At 36.1% G+C, this 27,535-nt stretch overlaps 2 long non-coding RNA genes across 2 annotated transcripts in view; both read right to left on the bottom strand.

Annotated features, from left to right (window-relative positions):
• Positions 1 to 27,535, bottom strand: part of LOC140252139 (uncharacterized) — a 215,833-nt gene that overhangs the window by 56,491 nt on the left and 131,807 nt on the right. The window lies entirely within an intron of this gene.
• On the bottom strand, positions 43 to 27,298 carry LOC140252138 (uncharacterized). Its single transcript, XR_011903546.1, has 5 exons — positions 27,198 to 27,298; positions 8,058 to 8,230; positions 4,584 to 4,763; positions 190 to 311; positions 43 to 89 (listed from the first exon to the last, which is right to left on the bottom strand). It is a non-coding gene; the product is annotated as an uncharacterized lncRNA (long non-coding RNA).

Genomic DNA, 27,535 nt, shown 5'->3' on the forward strand with positions numbered 1-27,535 from the left:
ATAAAGAGGGAAAAAGAAGTGTACTTGCCTGAAAGGAAGGAGCGCACGTACAAAGTGGAAAAGATTTGATTGCGTTCAAGTAAAAGTTCCTATTAAAAAGAAAAGAACATCAGAGAGGAGCTGACCTTCTTGCTTCAAAAAGCCTGTCTGCTTCCAAAAAAATAATTTACCTGCCAGGATTCAGCTTACCTACTTTTTGCCGGGTGCTGGAGAGCAAAATGCTGAAACAAGGTCTGCACCTCCTGCTTCTGCTAGTGTCACACAAGCAAAACAGGGCCCATCCATTAACTGTAGCACAATGGCCTCTAGATCTAAAAATAAAATAAAATAAATAAAAAAAATCATCCTGCTTTACACACTGTTTTCAAGGCAATCTTGGAAAGTGAAGGTGCTACAGGAGGTGCTACAGGAGCTGCTTTTTATCTTTATTTATTTATTTATTTTAAGAAGGAGACACTGCCCAAAATCTATTCCTCCCTTATAAGCCAAAAAATGAAATTTTATTGTGATTCCCCTAATTCAATAAACTGATTAAAGCAACTATTGAGCTGAAAGTCTTCCAGCCATGGTCTTAAAAATGTTTCCCCATGATGCATAAGCTCCTTATTAGGCTGTTCAACCTTTTATCCTCAAAAAACTATGATTTTTCAGGAAATTTGATTATGTCTGCTCACACCCACTGCAGCTGTTCACTCTCTGGCCAAATCAGGATGCTCAGTACCACACCCAAATGTCTTCTGAAGATCTCTAAGGAGAAGAAACAACAACTCCTCTGGGCAATTTATTTCAGTGCTTGGCCATTCACTATGCACCTGTATATATACCCACATAGAAACAGATCAATACATTGATAAATGTGTGTATTTAGTTTATAGATGTTACATATTTATACATATCTATTTTATCTATGAACTTATGAGAAAATACAGTCTTTGTGTGTCTAAGTGTTTGCATACAGACATTTATTTTTTTCTACCATCTCATTAAAAAAAACAAAACAACCAGCAACAGCAGTCATCAACAATTCACACATTACACTGAACTCTGAGCCTCTGTTCTTACTATCATTAACAAATCCTTCCTTGGAAGAAAACAGCAAATGAAAACAAATACTATTTTGTGTTCACATTTTTAAATACTGTTAAAGTGAATTACATCCACATCTGGCCAGTCTAACGCACTTCGTAAGGTGCGCACAGATCCTCATGTGCACACACAATAGGGTCATAGTAAGCAAGCAATAACATATGTATTTATCTTCTTCCCCATGAAGGGTCAAAGTCAGAGTACTTCTTGAACAAAACAGAAGTGCATTCATGTTCAAAAGTTTATATTCTCTAACTTTATGTTAAAAGCAAGAATAAATTGGTTATAGTATAGCAATACACTTTGATTAATATATTTGCTCAAACAATAGAAGAGGGCAAATTGGGCCCATTTATTGATACCTCACAGTTGCACTCCAAGTGCTAAATTGGAAATTGGATTGTACAAGAGGTGGCAATGTAAGTTTTAGAATCAATTTTCAAGCCTTCAAAAAAAATATAGGCATGCAAAACACTCATAACATTATTATATTTATCTATATATTTTTGACTTCACATTATCTATTCATAGTTCAGCAGGTATGCCATGCTCATCAGTTTCCAAATTATTTGCTGGCTTCCTGGCACACCTCTTAGTTATTTTTATCTGATATTTCAAATAAATTAAAAAATGCCTTGAATTGCATGATTAGTCCATTATGTATTCTGTTTATTACAATTATATGAACTTTTGATTAACCTCCATAAGTTTCATGAATAAATTACCTGGATCACGGGAAACTGTCAGTTAATGTTAGAATGTTTCAGTGGGGAGTTTCCAAGAGATTAATCTACCTTTTTTCTTTTTTTTTTTTGGCAGCTATTTTCAACTCAACTTCCTTTCACAGCAATATATGCTGTTGCTCAGTTTTGATGAAGAACATGTGAATAGATTTGTAGCCCACATAGAATGAGTGGGTGCAAAATTTACTCACAGAGTCATATCTTTGGAAGATGATTTGTGCCCTTTAAAAATTTATGGCAGAGTCACTCTAACATAAAGAGGATAAATTGTGCTAATCACAGTGAGTCTTCCAAGCTATGCAATATGACAATCCAGACATTTCTCTCTATCTTCTCTGAGTGTTGATGAAGAACTTCTTGCTGAGAAATCTCGTTTATCTATTTATTTAACCATACATATGACAAGTACATGGGGAAATATATATATATATAAATCTCAAACTTCTGGCTATTCTTGATGAATAAATTGACTAAACATATGCCAAACACCTGGTTCTATTTTTGACCACTATTCCTCCCCATTCAGACACACTTATTTGCCAGAAGTCTACCTTGTCAATCAAATTCATGACACCTGATGCTTGTTACAGAATCAAAAAGAGAGCTGGAAGAGATTTTTACTGGCCTATTAAAACCAGATAATAAATCTTCATTGATCATCAACTGGTAAAAGAAAACTCAGAAGCATAAGTATAAGGCTAAAGATGGACACCAGGAGAGAGTGCTATCAGCCGTTTGATTAATACAAGAGCTCAGATTGGAAAAGCAAGTCATGAAATCTTAAGCAACAATGGTAAGAACGCGAGGCATATCTTCAAGTGGTGAGAAATACAGAGATATCCACAGCAGCATCTCACTGCTGCTCTTTCCAGCTGCCGTTTAACAGCATCACAGTGATTTAACAGTACAAAACAAGAAAGCTTGCACAGCAGGTGATCAGGAAGTGTGCAGAAAGGCAAGAGGAGGCTAGGGACTCTCTAAGGAAACACTAGGCCTCTTTTCCTACATAACTAGAGACAAGGCTAGAAGAAACGGCCTCAAGTTACATCTTTGGAATGGGACAGGAATTAGTGGGAAATACTGGTAGTAAGTGTGTCGTTGGACTGGATGATCTTAGAGGTATTTTCCAACACTAGTAATTCTATGATTCTCTGATACTGATATAACATACCCAGGACATTTCTCTCTTGCATTAGCTTATCCTTAGATTAACCTTACAGAACAAAATTTGTTAAGTTTTCCTTAAAAAATTGCATAGAAAATGTCATTTGAGTTTATAATAGTCCATGGGTTCAGTTCAGTTTTGATGGACAACCACTGGGAATGATCGTCTAATGATTCTGTACTATAAATATTATTATTAACATACTGATCATATCTTTTTCTATTCTGTTTTTTCATAAGAAATGTGATGGTGCCAACTGCTTTGAGTAGCTGGCAGAAACCGAGAACTGGATGAAAACCAGATGGTTGCAGCTCAGACTGAAAAGATAGATGTCATTCAGGAGATGTATTTTACAAACAAAACATTGCTCCAAATTGCTTTTGAAATGTTTTTCCACTAGACTCAGAGTTCAGTGGGATTCAAAGACCTATGCTGGGGCCAGCTTTTGAAGGAAAAAGTAAACATTGCAGATCTTGTATGTTTTCTCTTGTGGATAACTACACTCAAAACAATCCCATTTCCTTCTCTGTAATCTGTGATCACAGAAGTCCCAGGATGTCTACAGTAGAGGGAAAAAATGCAAGAGCTGAGGAGCACAACAACATTCTTCACAGGGAATATCAGGGTGCAAGACAAATGAAGGCAAGTGATAGCCAAAAAGAACAAAGACCAAAAGCAAAAGCACTATTTTAATTATCAGTGATATATAAGTTCAGATGCAACAAAACCAACAAAAGAGATAAGGAAAGAAGAAATTGTAGGTGTTAATAACAGGTGCTTTTTCTTTTAAGTAAATAATGGAGGACAGATGGTAAGATTGTAAAAGACATTTTCTATGAGCTCAGGTTAGAAGTATTAGAAGTGTAAAGAGGCATGAATTTAAGAGAGCTATTTGTTATAAAAACTAACAATGCGTGCACTTGAAGTTCATTGGTATTTCTTTAGAGCGATCTTGGCAAATAGTGAAAGAAATATATAGGATGCTACAAGCCTTTTGGTGTAATTTCCTTCTGCTTCCCAAAAACAATAAAATAATATACAGGAGCTCTTTCACTGTCCTCAGTGCAGTGACATTTTATGAAAGGTAAAGCAATGCTGCACCTACTGACTTCCCTTGTCTATTTACAAGAGGAAATGTCATCAAGCATTCAAAATGTCACTACCTGCTGAGATGACGTCACTAACGTCTGCCATGGAAATGTTCCTTCCTCTTCAAATGCTGATGTTTTGAGCAATAATCTGCTTAAAGTGATCTTAGTTTGGTAGGCAAATGGCAGTGAGCATAATAACTACAAAAATGAACGCAGGAGCAAACATTTCCTGGGAATTAAGACATTTTTCAAAGAGCGCAGACAAATATTCACTAATATTGTCTGCCTCTTAAGCCAATTATTACTGTTATACAAAGAGGTGCTGTCTGCTAGTTAAACCATCTTGTTACAATCTCTAAAAAAGTGTCATGTACACAAAGAAGCATATTTGTAATCTTTATACTAAGTACACTTCAACTTAATTGCATCACCTCACAAAATTATATAAACAAGGCTTTTGTATTTGTGCAAGAGATTCTCTCAAGCTGTAGAACTTACACTGGCTCATGAATTCCATGGTGCACTGTCAGAGAGGTTAGGATCCACAGTTTTGGTTTCTTTGTTTGTTTGTTTATTGTTAAGAACAGACAAATGTCACAAAACCGGAGATTCCTGACCATTTTTTTTCCTGGATTCAGATCTTATTTCTTGCCTGTGCTCAAACTTCCGTTGTCATTCCTAAAAAAAAAAAAAAAAAAGATTTGATATATATTGCCTATCCGACTTGTACATTACCAAATATTCCAATAAATATTCTTGCCAACACAAGGTAGTTGAAAAATAAAATTCATTTCCTTTTTCATTGGTTGGTTTTATCTAAGAGGGACATACATAGATTTTTACAGCCAACGAACTTCCAAGCATATATGTAGAGCAAAAAGTGAATTCCATAAATTGCCTCGACAATAAAATTTTAAAAAATAATCCAGTTATGCTGAAAATTACTAAATTTCTTGTTCTGTTTGTTTAATTTAAAACTTAAATAAAACATAGCACAAAGCTGATACTTCTAGTTATTCTAACCTACTATTGCTGAGTGTATCCCCATAACCCTCACGTTCATTCAAATACTCAGAGCCTCCTAAATTAAACATAGGGTAGCAGTAATAAACTTACATACAATGAACCTTTTTTCTTACCAAACCTTTTAAATAAGAATTCCAAAAAGGTTTGTGTAGCAGATTCTAAGATCCATATGCATTGGCAAATATTCTGACTAAATTTTTAAGTACAGTAAGCCCCAACCAGTGACCAGAAGAGTGAAAGTATTAACAATTGTGATAGTAAATGTCTTAAAGCCTGCCAAGCAACCAGCTACACTGGAGGAATTACAGAGCATGATTAATCATCTATGTTTTCACATGAGATTTATTTGTAACAACTAACATATACAAATATCATAGATAGGGGTTAGCTAGCGGTGTTCCCCCAGGGTTCAGTGCTGGGTCCAGTCTTGTTCAACATTTTCATCAATGACCTTGACGAGGGAAAAGCGGCTCCCCTCAGCAAGTTTGCTGATGATACAAAGCCGGGAGGATTGCCTGGCACACCTGAAGGCTGTGCTGCCATTCAGCGAGATCTGGATAGGCTGGAGAGCTAGGCAGTAAGAAACTGGATGAGATTCAATAAAAGCAAGTATAGAGTCTTGCACCTAGGGAGGAATAATTGCATGCACCAGTACAGGCTGGGGATGACCAGCTGGAGAGGAGCCCTGCAGAGAGGGACCTGGGTGTCCTGGTTGATGACAGGCTGGCTATGAGCCAGCAGTGTGCCCTCATGGTCAAAAAGGCCAATGGCATTCTGGGGTGCATTAAAAAGAACGTGGCCAGCAAGTTGAGGGAGGTAAGGCCTGGTAAGGCCTCATCTGGAGTACTGTTCTGGGCTCTCCAGTACAAAAAAGGACAGGAATCTCTTGGAAAGAGTCCAGCAGAGGGCTGTAAAGATGGTACAGGGCCTGGAGCATCTCCCCTATAAGAAAGGCTAAGTGAACTGGGTCTGTTTAGCCTTGAGAAAAGAAGACTGAGAGGGGACGTGATCCAGATCTATAAATATTTAAGGGGCAAAGTGGTGAGGCCAGACTCTTTTCAGCAGTGTGTCGAAACAAGGGAAAAAAGCCAGAAACTGGAGCCTAGGAAATTCCACACGAATGTGCACTGGCACACGCTTGTGGAGTCTCCTTCTCTGGAGATATTCAAGACCCTCCTGGATGCCTACCTGTGCAACCTGGTGTAGGGAACCTGCTTCATCAGGGGGGTTGGACTTGATGGTCTCTGGAGGTCCCTTCCAACACCTACAATTCTGTGATTCTGTAAACGAAGGAGATGGGTGAATTCCTTAATGTAATCTTTGTAAGAAGGTAGACCCTCTCTAAGAGTGCAAAAATGTCTGCAGAACTTTCTCACTCAGTTCAAAACCAAACATGAGATAACCACTTCTGCAAACCAGCAACTAGAACTAGCTTCTTCAGCCCAGCCATGAAAATGTTATGACACCCTTAAGGGCAACTTCTCTGTGAGAGATGGAGGGTCACAGACAATAGTTTTAGATCCTTGACCCCTGGAGAAAAATAGATGCTGAGCACCTCAATCATACCAAGATAGTAGTTTGAGGATTTTACAGAACTTCTCAAGTAAAAATACTCGTTTCCATTAGCCTGGAAAAGAAAAAGGTGCAACTCAGGGACAACTTCTGCTCAGATTCAACCAGAGCATATGGACATTTATTCAAGGTCATTCACTAAACCAATAGCAAGACTGAGTGCAGATATGCCTCAACCTTCTTTGCTTTAAATAACAGATAATTCCTTAACTTTCTCAGATTTCCATGGAGATTTCCAGGCCAACAAGTTTCACTTGAGTTCAGATGAGTTGCGAGCCAGTGAACAGCTTATCTGAATCTCCTAAGTTTCTGAAGATTTCCTATCTCAAGATTACAAACTTATTTTTAGCAGTTGTCCAACTTTTAATGTAAGCCATAAACTTCAAGTCAAACCAAGTTTATAAAACTATCAGATAAAACTAAGATTCTCAGCCTTCTAAATTACTCTATTAGCATCAATGAGTAGGATGCATTTTTGTAGATATGGTTATACACAATTTAAAATTCATCTGAATATTCCAAAGTTAAATGAAAAAGCTGTTCCCTGGAGATTAACTGAGGATTCACATTCCTATTACCTCAGCTATATCTTTCCTAATTTTTCTAAGAACATTTCTGCTACTGAGGCTATTTATAGCAAACACTTAATAAGGTCTCAGTTTAAACTAATATGAGGATGCACCCTGGTCCCAGTAATACTGCCTGTTTAATCAGCTGAAATGACATTCTATTTGTGTATTAAAATGATGATTCTAGCTACACAATCAGTGCAAACAACAAAGGTTTGGTCACAGAGGTTGTGCAGAAAAATATGCCTATCAATATGGAGACAAACCCAACACATCCCAAATCTTCTTATTATTTAACTATTATAATGGTATTTTCAACTACTTCTCTGGAACTGAAATAATCTATGTTACTCAACATATAGTGTAAATGAGTCATTTTGGTGTAAAAACTACTAAAAAAGGTTACATCCTGAACAATGTCCACATATTAAGGCCAATTTTTAGGCCACAAAACAGTGAACTCCAAAATTTGCAGTTATGATGAAAAAAGACATTATTATACAAGCTTTCAGGTTAGTTTTCCTATAAAGGAAAGTTTAGAAAACTAGACAAAATATCCACTTCAAAAAAATCAAAATATTTATTTCTTACTTTAGGAAGTCTATATTTATTTACTTTGAGCCAGATTACAAGTACACAGTAAAAAAAAAAACAAAAACAAAAAAACAAAACAAAAAAAACCTTCAGCTATAAACTTATCAAATTCAAACTAAAAGATATATATCCTGAACATTACACTGTAAAATTAATTACTGTTGTTCTTAGTAATTAAGAAATTATTACAGCTATGGCTGTATTATGGTACCTGGTCTGGCTGTCGGAACCTGGATGAATGCCCTTTACTGCTGGAAAAGATCCAAATACACATCCCTCTGTCTCACCATTTCCGTAACATGAGTTCCTCAAAGATGTACCACATCCTCCAGCCTGAGCAGTTTGTATTCCAGATACATGGGAAATATTGGAAGGTCATCTGTCCTGAAATATAGCCCTAATTAGAAATAATTCAGAATACATAATTAAAAATTCATACCATTAAGCAAACACTTTTGTTTGAGCTATCTTACTTCCTTCAGGAAAATTACTTTCGCCTTTGCTTGTAATATGACATCACTGAACGAATGTTTGATAAAAACATAACTAGCTCTCAGTTGCAACCATTGAAGGGAATGACCGGGTGGAAATTAATGAGTAGTAACTAATTCTAAATAATTCTCTCTGGTAGGATATATTGACATGCAGGCTACCTCAAAGAAAGCATGGATGTACAGCTTCACAAGTCACCAATTTTCAGAACATACAGAATGAAAAATCCGTGGCTTTTAATCTCCAGAATCAACCCCCCCCCCCCCCCCCCCCTTAGGTACAAAGATCTCTCACATGCAACTGACTTGACTTAATATTTGGCACTATTTTGTGATTTCTTGGGCAGAGCATTCTGATTTTGATTCTTCCCTGAAAGACAATCCCAAACAGGATGTTCAATATTTCAGCTATCTGAACATCTACTTTAAAGACTTCTTTCTGACATCCTGTGTTTGCCTTCACTTTCTCCCCTGCTGCTACTCTATCATGCAGGCTAGGCTGTACACGAAGCGCCTGAGGGATCACAGTGAAGTTACAAAGCAAACAAATGTCCTCCACATTCAGTTGCAGCCTGCCCACCACAGTATAGCACAGCTAGGTGAAGATTTTTAAAGCACTGAAGGAGTAGCTCATTTTATCTTCACACTTTTTTTTCTTTTAGGGGACTAGGGAAGAACAATCCACACGTACACAGGCTCAGTGATACTCAGTACTGCAAGTGTGAATCAAACAAGAATAAGTAAATTTTCAAGATCATCCACGGGAAGAATTTTATGAAATAAATTGTCTGTGATGTAGACTGTTGATCTCTAGCACCTCTTGTTTAATAGTCTTAAAGCTCATTAAAAATGTTAGTAAGCAAAGAATCATTATGGATAAGAATAATAACAGTGTTCTTCTCATCTAAAAAATGCTAAAAAGGAACAGAATTGCCAGCATTCTGATTTTCATAACATGCCTGTTCATGCATTCAAATAGTTTGTGGATATAATTACAACAACTATAAATTTCTTTTGGCCTATTATATGCATAACTATCTATATTCATCTACAAATATCTTATTTATGTGTATGGTCACTGTTATGTCTATTTGCACAAATTAAGTATTCAACTGCACACATCGTGTTCATATACTTATGAGCAAAAGACTGTAAGCTAAGCCATACATCCTGCTGTCAACTTTGTGGCAGAGTGGGGAATACAACAGAAATTGTCAAACTCCCAGGCCTGTTGTTTAATCATAAAGCCTAACATATTCATAGAAGCAGAATGAGAGATATAAGTAAGATGAAAAAAAAACAACAACAACAAAAAAAAAAACAGTTCACTCTCTTCAGCTCAGTGAGGATAATTTTGATCCCACTGGAGACTCCATTTTAACTTTATTGAATTGTTACACTTAAGGGTCAAGCACTGGTGTTTCAGATAATAGATCACTTCAACTTCTGACTCCTTGTGAAATAGTTCTGTAGGTTTAGTGGAGTAGCAGATATTCAACCCCAATCTTTGCAAAGATTGACCTATATACACACACATATATATATATTCATATTATTACTTAGTAATCTAATTTGAGATCAGTTAAATCAGAGGATTTTTTGAAGTAATTAGACACTTTTCAAACACTTTGCCCTGACAACTGAGAATCTAACTTTAATCACCTAAGAAACATAAAATAAGCCACTATTTATTTATTTTAGAAAATAACTTATTTGGTTTTTTTTTAGGTATCTTAAGTAATAGTTAATGCTGCGTTATAGCAGACAGTGTACAGCTATAGGTTAAAAGACAGTACAGAAATATGAAAAAAACAACAACAAAAAACAAACAAACAAACAAAAACACACAACAGAAACCTGACTGGAGAAAACAGATGTGCTTATTGAGGCCTACCAGCTTCTGAAGTCACACTGAATCTAATTCAAAGAAAAAACAACAGAGGATGAAAAAAATGGAATAAAACACAATCCTGTTTCCTCTGGGATCATAAGAAAGCACACAAGAGCAGAAAGTCTACAGAGTTCACAAACCTTTGGAAAAAGGCATGGATCAGGATCTATAAAGGTTCTTTTCCTGTACAGCTCTTGGCAAGTCATTGCAGAATTCACACAGTGCTCTGGCATCTGGAGCAGAACTTGTTGGCAGGAACCAAAATCCAAATTTACAGCATAAAATCTTTCTCCTTAATAAATACGCTTCACTGTACAGATCCTAAACTTTGCAAGTACCTCTTTCTTAATCTAACATTCATAAATATTGTTCTGTTTGCTGAGAATGCAATAATCAGGTACATCTTGATTCCAGTACTTTCCCAAGTAATTAGATTAAGCTTTCTTGAAATAAAGTCCTTTAGAGGTCCCCAGGTGGAAGATATTTTAGAACTGGGTTCTACACAAAGTGCAGCAGATGTCACACTAATCACAGAAGCAAAAAACCACAGAATGGCTTGCGTCAGAAGAGACCTCAAGGATCATGACCTTCAACCTCCCCTGCCACAGGCAGGGATGCAAACTACCAGATCAAGTAGTAGACCAGGCTGCAGAGGGTACATGCAGAGTAGCCTTAAACACCTCCAAGGACAGGGCATCCACAACCTCTCTGGACAGACTGTTCCAGCACCTCACCACTCTCTCAGTAAAAAATTTCCCTGACATCTAATCTGAAACTCTCTTCCTTCCATTTAAAATCATATCCCCTTGTCCTGTCACTAACTACCCATGTAAAAAGTTCCCTCATGTTTATAAACTCCTTTCACATAATGAAAGGCTGCAACGATGTCTGCCCACAGCCTTCTTTTTTCCAGGATGAACAGTCCCAGTTCCTTCAGCCTGTCTTCATTGGAGAGGTGCTACAACCCTTGGATCAACTTTGTGGCCCTACTCTGGAGCCTCTCCAAAAGCTCCATATCTTTCCTGTGTTGTGGGCACCCGACTTGGACATGGTACTCCAGCTGGGTCTTCACAAGAGCAAAACAGAGGGCAATAATCACCTCCCTCACCCTGCTGACCATCCCTCTTCTGATGGAACCCAGGATATTGTTGGCCTGTGTCATGGTGCCAAGTTGCAAGCATGCACTGCTTATCGCTAATTGTGATTTTTTTTTCCCCTTTCATCTCTTCTCTTGAGTGCAAGATTCTTAATACAAAAGGAGAACAGCACAAAGGGATCCAACTCCAGATAACACACATTTATTCAGATAAACAGGGAACCTTAAATTCTCTTTCATCTTTCCCAAAGTACCAGTATATTTTTATTTTCAACTGCCACAGGAAAAAGCAAGGAAATAATCTGGAGTGCAAATGCTATTCCACTTCTCTAAAGGCAAGTCAAAAATACACTTGTGGCTTCTGGTGTTACTGGTGGTTATGATTACCCATTAGAAAGGAATCATTTTCAATACCTGAAACAGATAGCAAATATGTCACTACCTGTATATCTCAGGAATATGTGCTTCATGTCCTCTTACCCCTAACAGCAATCTCATCTGCTTCTTACCATTGCTGTCATTTCCTAGGAACTGTTGAGATCCTGAAGCCTCATTCCACTTGAAATAAATTCCTGCTGCCAAAATACATCTTGGCTGAATTCTGATTTCATTGTTGCCAACAGCCTGCTTATTCCTCTCTCTCATATATTATCTCTCTATTAAACATCCTTTCTGACAGCAGTTAGTGACATTCAAGTTGGTCTTTTTCCATGGACACTCCCTAGATTACTTGTATCAAACGAACAAGACACCCTTCTGTATGAGCGTATGAGCAAGTAGGTGACCCCATTTACAAATCTTCATTAAAACACAAAAAAAGGATGAAACAATTTAAAGTCATTAACATATTGGGTCAAATTATGATCTCAATTATAGAGGAGTAAATCTGAGGCAATTACATAGGTTCAGAATATGATCAAAATCTGGTACAAAATAATTAGAACATTTCAGTTGCTCTTGGTGAAATTTCATTAGTGGAATAATATAAATTAATAAAGACTACCAAAATTGAAGTTGTCAGAAAATTCACTGATAATGAAGTCTCAGGTTGCACTGTTAACAGAAAAGCTATCAAGTAAAGTAGACAAACGAAGCCTCAAGGTCCTGGTGATCAGTGATAGAGCTACTTATGATCTTCACCCTTTTGGTGGGATCATGACTAATCCACTTGATAAACCGAGCATCAGTGACCTTTGTTAAAAATTAATTGAAACTTCACTGAGTAAATGATAATTATTAACCTTAAATTATGTGGACATATAATTATCTAGACTGGATTCTCTGCATACCTATTGCAGGGGCACAACCTTTCTCTTCCAGATCCTTTCCTCATCACATAGTCACATTAGCAAGTACTTACTCTAAACACAACTACAGACAAATACAGACAGTAAGTAAACATCTAATCATTGTAAAATAAATAAATAAAATCAATGCCTTTTTCAGACAGGAAACATCAGATTTAAAATTGCAAACAAACGCACACATCTCTCTACAAATCATGTATGTGGCTTCAGGTTCAGGCTTCACTTGCATTCTCCCATGGGTGCCCACTAATTCAACAGAGGATGGATGGTAGACATGTGAAAGATACTTTTTTTCATTTTCTTGCCTCATATTCATACTACTGCTTATGACACTTTGCATTATGACAGATAAGAGGATATTAGCTCTTAATTTCTATAGAAATGCATGTGCTTTGTCCAGATTTTTTTTTGAATTACATAGGGGAACTGAAATTTCTGTCTGATAAGAAATTAATGTATGTTTTGAGGGAAAAAAGTAGTTTTTCCTCAAAAAGTAGTCAAACTTTGACATTCTCAATGCGACCAGAGAGTGCAAACTTCTAGACATGTCTGAATAACACCAGTTTCAGACTGCCAGGGAAAAGGATGATGCATCCTGTTCTGACACAAATTGTCAGACTACAACACCTATTCTCAAACTATAACAAAGCATTTATTGTGATTACTGTGATTTAGCTAGCTTCTGAAATAGCCATTAGTTACAGAAGCTTTCTCACCTACCCCAGGAAAATCTGAAGATGTATGTTGGTTAATTTATTTTTAAATAATGTGAAGTATAGGCCAGGGGGACCCATAGATGTCTATGACTCATTTGAGTGGCTGCCCATTTGGCAGGTAGCCAAGCCACAGGTGCAGTGCTGGACATGGCATCAGAGAATACTGAAGACCACTGCAGTTCCGCTGTGTTTCAAGGGAAAGCGGGGAGTGGAGAAAGCAATCATGATCATAAATTCTAAAATGAAGAACTGTTGGACAAAGAGATTGAAGTAAAAAATACTTTTTCATTACAGTGCTCTGAATAAACAAACTCAACTTCATTCTTCTAGTATGTGTTACCAATTAATATCTATGGGTTGTAAGCACATGAATATTAACTGTGCTTGCAAGAATTCAGCAGTTCTGGCATACAACTACCAGGTGTTCAGTGCACGGAAAACCTTTGCATATGTGCCTGGCTTAGCATTTCCCAGGGAATCTGTGACAGACAAAAGGATGGTATCTTAGTCTTCCCAGCTGTTTCTGAGGACACAGTACCAACAAAATTCAACTTTTTAAGCTGAACTAAAGCTATAGAATTAGCTCACTGTTAATAGAAAAGATTGCCATTCCATATTAAATTTAAAAGTAGTAATAAAAACTTTAAAAATATCTTTTTTCAGGTCAGTGTTACCCAATTCACAACAAATACATCCATAATTTTTAAAGGCGGTGCTTTTCAGCTCTTAAAATTATTCAAAGCAGAACCAAACAGAATACCTTTCAGAAAAGTCTTGTCAGCCACTTGGACGATTAAAATTACATTTTTTGTTATGTTTTACAATCATAGTAATTTTTTCCATGAATAACTTCACATGCTTTACCTGCTAATGGCTTTTTTATTTTTTTCAAAGTAACCCCCCTTTTTTTTTTAATCATTTCCAATAACCCACAAAGAGTGCTTTGTCTTCATACATTCCAGTCTTTCTGTGTATCTTTCTATTTTACAACCAACAAAGCAGACATTTTAAAGACTGAAGTTTCCACTGTTTCATAGCCAAGTGTGCCCACCCTAAAAAGTTACTGAAATAGATATATGCACAGCTGGTAAAATTATGGTTACACAGGCAGTCTTATCTGTGGCATTTCCTAACTGCCACAGGTTTAAGTTAAACTGCTTAGTATTAAAGCCAAAATGGTTTAAATGTTGCTAACTTATGGCTAAAACAAGACCTAATATGAAAATGAGTGCCAGCTGTAATCAGTGCTGGCTTTTATAGCTGTTGATCCAAATAAATACAAAAGCACGATGCTTTTCTATTGTATTAGTGGTTAAATGCAAGCATCCTGTCCCAGCTCAGATAAGAACAATGAGTAACTGGCACTTCAATAGGCATGACTTACAATGACTTACAACATTATTAAGTTAGTAGAAACAGGATGCAGTGTATTATTTCAGGAGAAGAAATTTTGTTCTTTGACTAGGAGTGCCAGTTCATCAACGAATTTTTGCATCATGCAAATATTGAAGATTCTTACAAGTCTTGTGTGTGTGTGTGTGTTTTGTGCATTTTAAAGGAAAAAGAACTATAAAGAATGCTCAGAGTATTGCATCAATCAATGCCACAGTTTCCTGATTAGAGGCAAATAAGACAGAAAACACCTTACCCTCATTCTGGCTATACACTACACTTTTTTTTTTTTTTTTTTTTGCATTTTTATGTAAATCAATATCCAAAAACAATTTGTCATCTTTCTTGAAGAAAACCATCACAAATCTACAAGAGATGCATTTTAAGTCATGAAATGAAAAAGTACTAAAGGCTGTAAAAACAAAACAAAACAAACAAACAAAAAAACACCTCTGCTTTATCTGTCCTACAAAGTCCATGCACATCCAGGCAGTAATAGAGTTTTGGAGGAGAAAGTCACAAAGCCCTAAGCAAGGGTACTACTGAACATGATTTTGCTAGGAAAAAAAAATAAAAATGGACGGCAATGTAATCTGGTTAGCATTCTCAAATCTTCTAATAATCCTTTGGTATTACAGTTTTTCCACCTATCTTGGTAGAAACCTGACCTCTGTGTAAGGATTTGTAGATTAAATAATCTCTATATATCTACATCTATCTATCTATATGCATATATATATATGCACAAGTACACATAATAATTATAAAATGTACTGCAAAGAATTAGTATTACCCCTGCTCTCTTAGTCATATGTACTATATATAAATATACACACTCCAAAAATAATGCTTCCTAATTATTTCCATACAAAAGATACTGAGAGCACAATAACACTATTTGATAGAGCACATTCTCAACTACAAAACATTATGTTTCAACGTAGTCATCACCATTAGCTATGCATTTTTTGCCAGCAATGAACAGCCTGTATGCCATGACCATAAAAACCTGCACCAGTGGAAGAAACTCTCTGATGCAACTGTTGAAATGCACCATCCTGTGGTTCACCACACTGTTTGGCTACATAAACAGTCAGAATGAGTTGATGGATGTCAGCAAGTGCAATTGTTTCTGCTTGGAGCTTTTCAATAACATATCTTTGCACCATCTGCATCTCCATGTCAGAGGACAATTTTCAGACTGCCTCTCTGCTGCCATCTGTCACACAGAAACAAAGTGCAATGAAATAATAGTGGGAAGGTTCAACTTCTACTCCCACCACCAACTTCTGCCTCTGATGTCATGGGCCAACATAATAAAATGAGGCATTACTTTCACAGTGTGCACACATGCACATTTATTTATACATACATGTATACACACAGATACTCATTCTTTATGTGTGATCATTTTTCCTTTCATCATCTGTGTAATATTACATTGTTTGTCTTTTCCCACTAAAAGGGTTAAACTTCTTGCTCCTAAAATCACACAGTGTGCAGTGTTTTCACAAGCTAAAGTCTACTGTGAAACTAAGGCTGAGAAAATTACTTTTATTCAATGCTTCTGCTTTAAAAAGGATAATGATTTCATCTGGTTAGAGCTGTCTGTCCCTACTTAGTTTATTGCAGGGAAGAAATTGCCTGTTCACTCATGATAAGATAATTTGTTGCCTTGGAAATTAAATTATCCATCCCAGTTTACCTTGAAGAGGAATAGTATATAATACCTATTTGTTCCATTACACTCTTTAAATCAGAAATACACTTTACTGACAAATATGTTCCATGTAATCAGAGACATTAAGACAAGGTAAAATAGCCTCTGACTGAAACTTAATTAGGCTCCAAAGTTGTCAGTTTTGTAAGACTTGAATCCAGTATAACTAAAAGGATCTTAAATAATTTCTTTTAAAGAATAAAACTAAGCCTGAAGTACATTTAAAATTAGCTTTTTAAATTTGTTTTTCTATATATAACTCTCAGGAAAATTTACAGAAAGCCAAGTCAAGTGGGTGTATTCACTCAATGAAACCAGATCAGAGTTATTGATGTCTTCACAAAACACAACAATGGGAAGGGTAAACCTCTTTTTTCCGCCTAATGTTATTAACTCTATGATGTAGAATTAATATAGGTATGCAGTCTAATATATGTTCTCATTTCCAGCCAGTTGTACATAAATATTTAAATATTAGCTGGTTTTAGAGTCACTGGTTTGTGACAGCCTCATCTCTTAGCTAGCTGTTAGAGCAAAACTAAGTGAAGGAGGCTTAAAATTTAAGTTCTCATAAAATCATCATAATTAGCAACAGCCATGCTTTTAAGCTGAGGAGAGCACATCACAAATGATGGGTAGGGCATTGCAGGGCAGAGTTCTTAAGGCACTTTTCAACAATGGGCATTGAAAACAGTTCAAATCTTTCATAAAACTCATTTATGGAACTGCTTAATCCAAGTGATTCATTAACTTCTTAATATATAGAGAGAGAGAAAAAAAAGGCTCAGAAAATTAGATTTTTCCATTGCATATTTTTTCACGTCTTTGAGGGTGATGAAGAGAAACTGGTCTTATGATAGTTATAATGGATTAAGAAACAAGACTTTGCACAATTGGCTTCTACACAGGCTTGGAGTTTGACCTTGAACAAATTGTATAATCCCCCTGCTAATGTTTCTCCATTTCTAAAACAAGCATAATTCTTACCTACTTTGAAGAACTGTCCAGCAGATTAATTAGATGTTTATGTGATGCTCTAGATGTGGAATATATTAAATCATCTACTTTATTTGAGGCTTATGTATATTTATGCTTAGCTAAACTCTAGGCATAGATTTTTCTAATGAAACAATTTTGCCCCATCAACCATCAATAGAAATTGTTCAACCATAAAAATGTCACAGACAGTTTGATGAAGTTTCAAGAAGAGGGATTACTCAGGTTCCTTAGATTTTTGCATCCATTCTTGCCCAACTTGGAAACATGAGTTTTTCACTGACATGCATGTTTACTAGGCCCACTTTCCAATTAAGAAAAAGTATACAACAATCTTTACTGTAGCACTATCTTCTCCATGATATTCCTACCTAAAGTCTCACTTATACTTTAAAAACTGCTATTTGGAATATATATAATACAATAGTACTTTTCTTTTTCTCTCATCCTGCAAGTATGCACTTCACTATGAAAAACTTGGAAAGACTTCAAGAAGTTCAGCGGTGGAAATGGTTCAGTCCATAGGTAGAGGGCTGGAAAGGGGATTTTATACATCATGGAAAGGTCCATATTTAGGTTCACTTAGTAGATTAATTATACAATTTATTGACTAGCATTTAACAGGAGGGAATGTGAATAAAACATGTTTAGGTATCAGTAATTAAAATGTCAAAGAATCTCCATGAAGCATAATAACAAACTGGACCAAAGAAGCAAAATTACAATAAATAAATAAAATTGAGTAATTTTTCCAATGAATTGGACTTCTTCACCTCAGAATAGGAAAGCATGCATACTTAGTAGGAAAGGCAAATACTTTAATAAGTCTAAAAGCTGGGAACAAAATGCATTGAATAAAATCACCTTTTGACAGCTAGCTTTATTTTGCAATAGCCATCTAGTGCATACTAGTGAATGACAACAGTGGCTCAAATTGTTACTCCAAATTTTTTACTGGATTGTTAAGAAAGGTAAATGTCAGAGATTCATTTAAAATTCACAAAAGATCACATATTTCTTTAAGTACATTGTTGGTTTTTAGGGGCATTCTCTTCCATAGTTGCTGTGTTACTTAACACTTTATTCATCAGCATGTTTGCCCTTAAAATACCACTTTTTTTATTCTGAGACCAATCCATGGACCCCTCTTTTTTGAAAAAGAAAAAATAAAAAAGTTCCACTTAGTTTCTTATATTTATTTTTCTTAAGATGTACCAACATCAGAAGAATGGAATTTCAGTCTCAAGAAGTGGCTTTAGCAGCCTGCACTGTTCAAATACAACAGTTTGATGTTCATTATTATTTTGTTCTGAAGCCAGCCTGTTGTTCTCACCAAATGAGAAACAGGTCAGAACCACGCTATTTAATTAGCTGGGAAGGGAGGTAATGTTTAAGCACACTGCTAATCATTTTCTAACTGATAATAATTTACCATCAGGGATAGATTGATAACAGAATTTCAAAACAACATTCTGAAAAATGGAAATTCATGACAAAGATTTGAGGCATAGATTACAATTAGGTTTAGAAAAAAAAAAAAAAAAGGTACAGATGAATAGAATATAAAATACTACAAATAACGGTACTTAAACTTCGTTATGCCTGAACAGCACTCAAAAATCCAAATGAACAGTAACAAAGTAAAACAACACATCTGAGTTATACTTTTTTTTTTTTTAAGTACCCTAATGAGATCTCAGATTATGAAAGTAAACAAAGATGCTCAGCAGCAAGTGCAATTTCTGATTTGCTAGGTGGAGGAGAACTTGGACCAGGTCTTTGTCAGAACTCCAAATGAATATGTACTGGGCACTACTAAATTTTGCATTATTTCTTCCAGGATAAATTCTGTATTGTTCATATTTTTTCCAGTAACAAAAAACATAAATAGCTCATTCTTCTGTATTTTTTTTTTTCCTTCAAAGGTCCCTTTTTTATATATTACAAAAGCTATAATCAGTTTTAATTTAAGTCCACTGCTCTTAGAGTGAAGTATTTCTAACCTCAAGAACTTTTAGTCTCCTATCCTGAGAAGAGTGGCAAAAACAATTTGGGAGCATTTTTGGATTTCTAAGAGGAAATAGAGAATGAAGAGCTTTAATAATCAGAAATTAAGTTTTCTTATATGCAGTAAATTCACAAAAGTCAACAGCTTGACTCACAGATAAACAAAAGCAGCTAATCTGAAACAAATCCACCACTACTAAATGCACTTAAAAATCACCTGAGACTGAAAAGTTTCAGTTAACATGCAGACAAAACAAGTCTCTGTGGCAAATAACTATTTTTCAGAGATACATATTTAGAAGAAAAATTATCATATAAGCAATGAGGCACTATCTGATATAATAAAAACAGTTAATGAAAATCAGCTGGACAGTGAATATGGTGAATAAGATTTTCATCATTTATTTGCTAGGTTAAGATTCTTCCTAGTAGATGATTAAGTAGGTAGTGTTATTAAAGGCAGTATGTAGAACCTTTACTGCGCTAATTAGTACCAAATCATGGAAGACGATTCCGTAGAAATAGGGATTCAGCAAGTGATGTCCTTGCCTGTAAGGATGGCAGAAACAATACCTGCTCATCAGTGAAAGCATGATCAAAGCTAGATCTCATTTAGTCAGCTAGCAGTGTTTCAATAGTTATCAAAAGACTCTTGAATTTGAGGATAGAAATTTTGTCTTAAAAAGCAATCCTCTGGGAGAGAGTATTCATGAAGATTCAGGGTTAAATAGGGCACTGCTTCTAATCTTGTACGTGAACTAAGAAGTAACTGGGAGAACACTAGGAGAAAGTTTAGGCTATCAGATACAGTATTTTGGATACTCAAATTATTTATTTAATCCACTGAATCACATTGTTATTTTGATTCCTTCACACAAATTTTTGAGAGAAGTAGTATTTTTCTAGAATTCACAGATTAAATTATAATCTATCACAGGAGGAATTAAATGCTTGTGAAGGTAAAAAAAAGAAACAAAAAACAACAAAAAAACAAACAAAAAAACCATCAAAAAGCACACCAGCAAATTCCTATTTCAAGTCATTCAAACATCATAAACACATTCATACAGACATACAGTTATAGAGACAGATCTTTATTAAGAATGCTCCTGTGTCTTTACAAGCACATTTCATGTAAAATTTATCTCCAATTTTCTGCCAAGCTACACCTAGTTATGATAATTATTGAGTCTATAGAGGTTGTAGGAGTTTTCCACATAACAGAGTAAAACTTATCTTATTAAAGGGAGGAGTATTTTATTATTATTATTTTTTGTGGTGGTTACTTTTGTGCTATTTATTTAAAACAAATTTGGGTGACACACATTTTTTTTGATACCACACCATTTACATGTCTATTGGAAAACTGGGACCCTTAAAATTGTAAAGATGGCTATGATAGAAAATCAGAAACAGCATACTTTTTCCTTTCAATACAGTGAAGAAAGCACTAGAACATTGCAACACTAGCAGATAGTAAGCACCTATTAACTGGGAATATGCCAGACATAAAAGAGGAAAAAAAAAAACAAAAACCAATAAAATACATTCTACTCTGTGCCTTACAATTTTGCTAATAGACCTTGTAGTTCCTTCATCTATTTAATACCCAACCCTTTGTGTTGGTATGCATGCTTGCTTATGTACATACTTGTTTCTGCTTGGACTAATGCACAGATCTGGTTAAGTGGTAGGCTGTATGTATTCTTCTTCCTGTTCTCTGAAGTATGACATGTTTATTACCATTAACCTGTCAGCCTCAGTGTATATTGTGGCCAGTCAGCTACCAGGCCCTTACAGATTCCCAGTTTATTCATATATACAGCTTACATACTGAGCCTGAGCCTACAAAATAATAACAATATTTTTGAGCATTCCAGACAAGCAGTTCAGGCAACACAGCAAATATTTTCAGTCACAGTCTTTTGAAATGCAACTCTGAAGTTCTTTGTAGAAAATATCAGAGGTGCACTTGACCACCTGTCTCAGAACAGACAATCTCTGATATTTCATGGGAAAAGCAAGAACTCACCTACAGTACAGCTAAAAGATGATGTTCAGGGAAAAATAATATTCCTACTATCTAGCTACTACCATTGTGTTCTGCCATGAAGAATGAGGACTTGCATCATTTCTAGATTTCTTATTATTTTTAAAACCCTAGTAACCCTGAATGTTATAATCTGTATGAAAAACAGTTTCCTTTTCTAATCTGACTGAGCTCTTGACTTCAATAATATGTTGTGGCAATGACTTTCGTTAGCTTGCTGTTGGCTAAAAAAATAATATATATATATTCCTCATATCAATTTTAGATTTGGTGTCTTTCAATTCTTCTGACTACCACCTTCTTCTAATATTATGTCAGCAGCTACGTAGAGAGCCTGCTTTGGTTTCTCTATAGTCATTGCTACTCACCATCTTTTTACTCAGTTATTTTTCATGTCCTATCTTGTTCATCTCTATTCTAAAGTAAACCGCTCCTGTCTTTTCAATCTTACTTCATATGGTTGTTTTTCCACTTCTCTAGGCACTTTTATTGCTATTTTCTGAACTCCTATTTCTCCTGTAGTTTTGGTTTGTTTTTTTTTCCAAAATCAAATAAACAGAGCTGAAAGCAGAGGCCACCTAATTTATAAGTAGCATTATAATACCATCAATATCAATTCATTAAAAATCCTAGCCTTAAATTTCTTTTTAAATGATTACTACTCACTGCCTAGAAGGGGCTTAGAACTGTTTTATGTTTCCAAGCTGGAAGTCACAACTACAGCATTGTACCAAGTAAAATCCTTGGAACATATTTCTTAATATCTACAGAATTTACTGAATATAGGAGATGGTACTCTTTTTCTTATTAATTTTTGATACTCTACAGCCTGAGTGTAACCACATGTACTGAACAAGGAACAACACTATTTTCCATTCACTCTTGTAGGTATGTGATGCCCTAAGCACTTCTCACGTAATGTCCTTTTATTTCAAATAAGAGCCATTGACATTGAGTTATCTTCAGTACAAGCTATGCTGACTGATCTCCTGGAGTATAGTTAGATTCAGAGAAAGAATCCAAATTCCTCTTTTGAGAACAGACAATAAAATTTACTGTTACCATTTTCCACATGATAATGCACAACTGTTGTCATCATCTTTTTGTGTAGTACCAGTTCAGAATGACTGCTGTAAACATCAAGGAAAATGTTCCTGGAGCGTAATCTCTCACAGGGGACATATTTGTTGTCATTAGATCTTACAGTAGGTCTGAGTTTGTGAGATTAGTTTATTATTCGTAAAACAATCACAACACATCACTTTATAGGTTACAAATGGCAGCTTTACATTAAGATACTTTGCCTTGAAACCAGAAGAAGGCTGTTGTACATAGTCCAGAAACAATTTCATACTCAGGGAAAACAGCTTATCTGTAGAATCAAGTAAAATACTTTCCTGACTCTCACACCTCTTATGTTTTGGGAGCAGATGGTTCTAAAACAGGCTTAAACATTTAATCAAAAGAAAGGGACTCATAAAATAAAATAAGTACTAAAATAAAATATGAACTCAAAAACTGTGTCACCTTATGAACACTAATCATCAGAGAACCTAGGCTACTGTCCAATACTTTCTCTTCTCTAAACATCTTGCTATTGTGTTAAGCCATTGAACACTGCTATTAACATTCTTTATGTTCAGTTCTAAATACTTTCAGAGCAATCCTGTGCAGAATTTGGTGCCTGCCTACTTCTTGCCAGAGAAAAACAGATGGGGAGATCACAGAATCACCAAGGTTAGAAAAGATTTCCAAGATCATCCAGTCCCACCATTCACCTATCACCAATATTTTTCAGTGAACCATGTCCCTCAGTACATCTAAACATTTCTTGAACACTTCCAGGATCAGTGACTCCACCACCTCCCTGGACAGCCTATTCCAGTACCTGACCACTCTTTCAGAGAAGGTTTTCCAAGAGTCCAACTTGAATTTCCCCTGGTGCAACTTGGGGCCATTCCCTCTCATCCTATCACTTTATATGCGGGAGAAAAGGCCAACCCTCACACCTCACCACAACCTCCTTTCAGATCATCATAAGCAGCAATTAAAGTTTTCCCTGAGCCTTCTTTTCTCCAGACTGAACAATCCCAGTTTCCTCAGCTTCTCCTTTTAAAACCTGTGTTCCAGACCCATCACCAGCTTTGATGCCCTTCCCTGGGCCCTTCCAGGATCTTGATGTCTTTCTTGTAGCGATGGGCACAAAACTGAACACTGTACTCAAGGTGCAGCCTTCACCAGGACTAAGTACACAAGGACAATCACTTCCCTGGTCCAGCTGGCAACACTATTTCTGATAATGGCCAGGATGCTATTGGTCCTCTTGGCCACCTGGGCAGACTGCTGGCTCATGTTCAGTTGCGTGTTGGCCAGTACCTTCAGGTACATTTCCTACACAGTCCTCCAGCTATTCTGCCCCAAGCCTGTAGTGTTGCCTGGGGTTGTTGTGGCTGAACTGCAGGACCCGGCAACTTGGTTGAACAATCCCACTGGCCTCAGCCCAGCTACTCAGCCTGTCCAGACTCCAGAGATGCAGTTGACCAAGGGAGGTTGCTTAACAGAAACAGATTGTTTCTACTCTGCATTACCATCTCTGATGTATGAAGGTAATATCACTGCTGAGTAGGCTGACTTCTTAGAAATAGAGCAGGGGTAAAGAGAGTCTGTGATCAAGTATGAACAATTACAGTGAATAATACATTTGTCATAAGAGGAGAAAGAAATTGCTGCAAAGGTGGAACTACGATATATTTAGGTGGATGAAAATTTCTATGTTTGTATTTTACAAAAGAAAGCAAGAGCAAGAGGGAAACAGATTTTTTTTCCTCAAGTATTCTTTGGAATTTTTTCTAACCAGCAGACATGAAATTGTACACGTAAATCATCTTTGAAGTTCTCGTTTTTCTCAAATTTGAAGGATCAAAGGTCCAAGCAGCTCCAAGGATATTCTCCTGCTCTCCTTGAGAGGAAGGAGGTGGGAGAGGCACAACTGTTTCCCATCACTCCCTGGCATCACTCAAGAGACATAACACATGTATGGAGATTGCTGCTCTCCTAGGATTCATGTGAGGAGCAGCACAGATCAGGTGGGAGTTGAATTTAAACGCCTGGCTTTGTTATTGTGGTTTTTTAATTATTATTTTATTTATTTTTGCTTGTGACAACCTACATACAGCTCTCAAGTAGGTGATTGCTATAACCTCCAACATTATCCTAAATAAAACAGAGTTTGAAAACAAAGAACACAACTGCAACCTGTCAGTTTTTTGAATGAAAATCCAAATTATAATCTACACATTGGCTTTGCATTCAGAAGTTAATGTTGCCCAAGTAAACGGCACTATGCCAACAGCTAGAGTAATGTTACAACTTTTGTGGCATTTAAGCATTTCAAGCAGTTTTAAAATAAGCTAAATAAATTAAAACTCCACTCCTTTTTCATCTATAGCCAACAGTTATTAGAGAGAATATTTGCTTCCTGATCAAAGAAATACAGAGGTGTTCGCATGCAGGGATTTTTTTTGGTTTTGGTAAGACTGTGAAAGACAATTCTTTGATGTTATGATTGGATAAAACACAGTTTGGCTGTAATTCACATCTATAATGGCACGTATATTTTTTCCTTCCAAAAAACAGAAATCTTGTAACATATTAGTTTCCATTTTAAGATAGCTTTCATATGAAAACACAAAATTGTTTTCTTTTCTTTCTGGAAATGATTGTTACGTGTGTCTGCTCCTGAATACTCTGCGGCTTGTCTGCCAGATGCCTGATCCAGCTTCCATGGACCAAAATGTGGCCCAAACTGGCACAATGAATACACATGTGCAATTTTGGCACACCCATAACATGAAGAGAAACAGCACTGAGCATATTCCTACTGATCTGGGACACAAGCCTCTCCTGTATTTATGCTGTACTGTTTGAATAGCTTGCTAGAGACTGTGCTTGTGCTCCCCTTCCACATTCTCAGGAAAGCTTCTTCATGTTTATATATACTACCTTCACTCTCTCCCACAACAAAACTTAAGAAGCATCTGCACAATTGCCTGACTTAATCTTTTGGAATTAGTCACTCACTTATTAAAGACAGAGCATCCAGCCAGCTGCAGAACTGGTACAATCATTTTTTCAGCTCAGGACCTCAAGCACAAACTTTGCCTCTCCTTTATGACTATTTCTCACTAGTTGGGGAATTTCTTTTCTTCACCTTTCCCTTTTTCTTTCTCCTAAAGAGGTGGTTTATTCTCACCCAATTCCTTCTGATACGAAGCATTTAACAAGAGAGAAACTGCTACTGAGGTGTTGCTAAATCTGGGAAAAGTTCAGTATGATGCTTTAATAATGGTAGAAATTAAGTGCTCCCTGGTGCCCAAAAGGAACGTGTCAATAGAAATCATAAAAAGCATTAAGAAAAAAAGGCAGTTTTTGTAGTTTTCTATACCTTTGTATTCTCAGCATCTTACATTTGATGTCATTTTAAATAAACCTGGGAATCTGGTGACACAGATTATATAAGATATAAAAGATTAAAATAGATATTCTAATTAACAAGTATTCCTAAACAGCAACTTCACTTTCATTCTATTGCACATTATATAGGGCTAATGCTGCTTGTTTTTTTTCTTTTGTTTTGTTTTTTTGTTGTTGTTGTTTTGCCACTGTGCTGATTCTTTATGTTTATATATGGCAGTATTAGAAAATATGAGACCAATTCATCAATGCCTTGCACCATCTGTACTTAATCCATTTGTGTAAAGGAAATGTAAATCAGAGATCTTCCATTACAGTGTTAAACATCAACGTTCATAAATCAGATTTTTTAAAATTACATTAATTTCTAAATATTAGAACATCTACATGATGACAATAAGAGGTTATTGTTAGTACAGGAAATATTTGCATGTCCATAAGCTTACAGACATTTAAAAGCAGTGACAAATTTCTTACCTTTCAAGACTTATCACTTGATACAGCAGTGGAATTCTAGGCTCCCTTCCACAAAAAGCACAAGAAAATTTAAGCAAAGACAGAACTTTGGAAGGGATTTCTCAAGAATCCCATCTCTTAGAAATGTCTTTCTACAGACACAAACAGTATGTTCAAATTGAATTCAAGTATTAGTTCCTCAGATACGCTTCAAGACTTTTGGTTTATTGCTGAAGATACACCTCTTGTGGGAAGAAAGAAAAGCAAAATAATTTATTTGAGTAATAGACAAGAGACCAGAACAGTTACTTCAGTGACTAGCACTCCCTTCCTAGGGCAGACAAATAATCTCCTGATATGGAATGCCAGACTCAAGCTACTCATAATCAATGCTCCATCTTCCAACATAAAAAAATTTCTCTAGCATAATGTGACAGCATCATTAACTCCAATAGAGATGACCAAGTTTCCTGTATGGGCAGATATTGTCCTGATGGTGTGGAATTTTGAAGCCCATTTCTTGAAGACAGAACCTATATCCTAAGGCATAGCAAGGAAGAGAATGAAGACAGGATTGACCTGGTACTTAATAAACATCTTATTTCTGACTCTACATAGTGACCACATACTACAATTCCCTGTACTTAAAATTAATAAAATACCTCCTATGCAAACCTCCTTCAAGACTGCACAGGAAATAATACAAGAACAATGATATAATAGACAGCCAAAAGGTTATTCACAGAAGAAACTCACCAATGCTGACGCCTTCAATCTGGCTGAAAAATGCTGAGGCTAGTTACCCAACTTCCACAAAGGAGCAATCTCCAAAAGAGACACTGCCTTAGTGGTGGTCATCCCTTAAATGAAGTCTAGGAGAGATGGAGTCAAGCTCCACCCCTTTCAGGAGCACAGCTGAATTACCTTCACCTGTGCTCCCACAGCTGACCCAACACTTGCCTTAGCTGGTTAAACAGAGATTCAGGCTGTGATTAACAGTTTCCCATACAAAGATCATTTCAGAAAAAAAAGATCTAGCTATTAACAATACTAGCTACAAAGTGGAGATCTCAACCACGGACACAGCATAAATA

Source organism: Excalfactoria chinensis, chromosome 4 (assembly GCF_039878825.1).
Source record: "Excalfactoria chinensis isolate bCotChi1 chromosome 4, bCotChi1.hap2, whole genome shotgun sequence".
NCBI classification, from domain to species: Eukaryota; Metazoa; Chordata; class Aves; order Galliformes; family Phasianidae; genus Excalfactoria; species Excalfactoria chinensis.